The sequence below is a fragment of the Nilaparvata lugens genome, chromosome 2 (assembly GCF_014356525.2).
Source record: "Nilaparvata lugens isolate BPH chromosome 2, ASM1435652v1, whole genome shotgun sequence".
Classification (NCBI taxonomy): Eukaryota; Metazoa; Arthropoda; class Insecta; order Hemiptera; family Delphacidae; genus Nilaparvata; species Nilaparvata lugens.
In genome coordinates, this window is record NC_052505.1 from 24,117,633 (window position 1) to 24,120,331 (window position 2,699).

Genomic DNA, 2,699 nt, shown 5'->3' on the forward strand with positions numbered 1-2,699 from the left:
ATATTGGAGGCAAAAATTTAATGCGCAAGAAGAAGAGGGAAACCAAGGAGAATGTGGCTGGAAGATGTGGAGAGAGATCTGCTAGTGTTGGGAATTGGAGGATGGAAGAGAGTTGCAGGTGATAGAGACAGATGGAGAGGAATTGTCATGGAAGCCAAGGTCCACATAGGACTGTAGTGCTAAATGAAGAAGAAGAAAAAGAATTAAAGGCGTTGCTGAGTTACAGTTATCAACAGAAAATAATGTATACAATCAAAGCTACTAAACCAGTGAATTGCTGCTCATCATAGCTACAAATCACGACCTCCTATATACGAGTATCCTCGTACTATACAGAAGGTCCTTCACAAATATTTCAGTTTAACTCCTAAAAACATAATTTTATGCTTTCGTTTTCATCAATCAAATTTGGCGTTCGAACTGAGCAACTAAAAAATAAAGTCTCTAAAACATAATCTTTTGAGCAATAAACTAGTCAAATTCAACTTATACTTTTGATAAATAATTCTCTCAGCTAAATTCGCCGAAAATTTTCTACATAATCTGATGTATATCTTTTGATTTGAATTTTTATCTCTACAAAAAACTCAATCGATTTATTCATATTATGCATTTATAACTTGACAACACAAGCATAGGTTGAAACTTTATACCAAACTATGAAAAAGGTATAAATTAAACTCAAACTATACCAGAATAATCTATGATCATAGATATATCCAATCCAATCATTTTTATCATTTCAAAAGCAGCATTCTTTTTGGCAATTTTTTTGTTCTCTGATGAACCCTCAGTGGTTAGCTCCATAAACCTACAAATCACACTAAATTTTTCGTATAAAACTTTACCATCCAAGTATTCTGGCAATTTTCTCTTTGTTTTTCTACAAAATCCATTTAGATAGCTTACTGCATCTAATTTTCTTTATGGTTTAAAATTGTTCTCAACTATGCCCATTGGTTTAGTTGTTTCCTCAACATTGGATGTTTCACCAATTTTTATAATAGCTTTTGATGGCTTTAACTCGGGTGAACATTCACAGAGAATCGACATGTTACTAGCACACAAGTATAAAGCAAGGTCTTAAGTAGCTGCTTCTGTTTCAATTGTATGTGTCATGAATTCTATTGTACAAGTATATAATCTATTTTCTGTCTTTACAATCACACACTTTCGCAGCCCATAACCTTTTCAACGGCTATTTTGAAGAGTTCATCTATTATTTCCACATTGTTTACATTAATAGACATTTTACAAAGTTGAATTATTCTTCAATTTTTTAAATCACAATTTCTTCTATGATTAGGCTTAGTCTTTCTTGTATTTATTTAATCAAGTTCAAAGACAAAGTGTAAAATTGGATTTAACGAGACAAATATAGACTATACTAACATTTTTGTGTCTGTGATTTATAAATTTTCTAATAATTACTGAAGCCGATAGCCGGCAAGGAAAAATCCATGAAAATGTAGGTTTTGTTAAGATTCATAGAAATGGTTATAGATCTTTATAATACGGTTGAATAAAGCAAATTAATTACCTAGAAATTCTAATTTTACAGTAGTCAAACTAATCTAGATTTCGTCATGTGCTTTGACATCTGTAATTCGCTATGAACACAAAAGTGGAGGGGATTTCAAAACCGTCGGAAGCGCCTGTGTCGGATGTTTTTATTTGACACCTTGTCAAGTGTACCTGGAAATCTATATTATGAAATAGAGCGCTCTACCTGGTCTCAGATTGTAAAGCATAAAATCCCGCCCAGAGGGATTTTGTATTATACATTTGAATGGTAACAATCAAAAGATATTGTTAATCAAGAACTAAAATTTATCAAAATTGATTTTTTCTTAAAATTTCTCACAATTTTGGGAATTGTAACTCAGTGCTAATTGAAGATAGAGAGTTCCGAATAATGTCATTTTATTATAAATTTCATAATCTAAAAAAAAGAAAGCTAATTTCTCTGTCCTGTTGCAGGATTTGGCGGAAATAGCTAAAAACTGGAAAATGAACCGAAAATTCGAGGTTTGGCAAGATACAGGTTTATAAATTTGAGGTCTCTTCTGCTAGATACAGAGTGGCCTAAAAATTTGGCAAGAAAATTTTCTTCTGCTAGATACAGAGTGGCCTAAACACCTCGAATTTTCGGTTCATTTTCCAGTTTTTAGCTATTTCAGCCAAATCCTGTAACAGGACAGAAAAATTAGCTTTCTTTTTTTAGATTATGAAATTTATAAAAAAAAATTCCTGTTTCAAGAAAATTATTTATTATTATTTTCATTTTTCAGTATTTAAACTATAGCTATTTGTTTTAGCTATGTTTTTAGCTATTTCAAACAGTATATTAAAAAATCAGAACTACAATATAAATTGCAAAAACATCCCCTTTTTCATGTCTATATTGACTGAATTGGAATTTCTATTTATGAAATTTTGGCTTTTTTATCTCAGCTGTCATATTTTAATATAGTAACCTAACTTCACGCATTTTTCTCTACTTGTCTTTAATAAAGTTTGATTAGATTTGGTTCATATTAATATGATGAGATGGTTCAACCACATAAAATTTTTATTTGAAATTTGGCGCCAGTCGAAATTTTATCGATATAGATTTGATTCATGGCACTCGATTAATACTATCGACTTTTTAAGCCATCTAGATTGGTATCGAGTTCACTATCCAGTATCGATAGTTT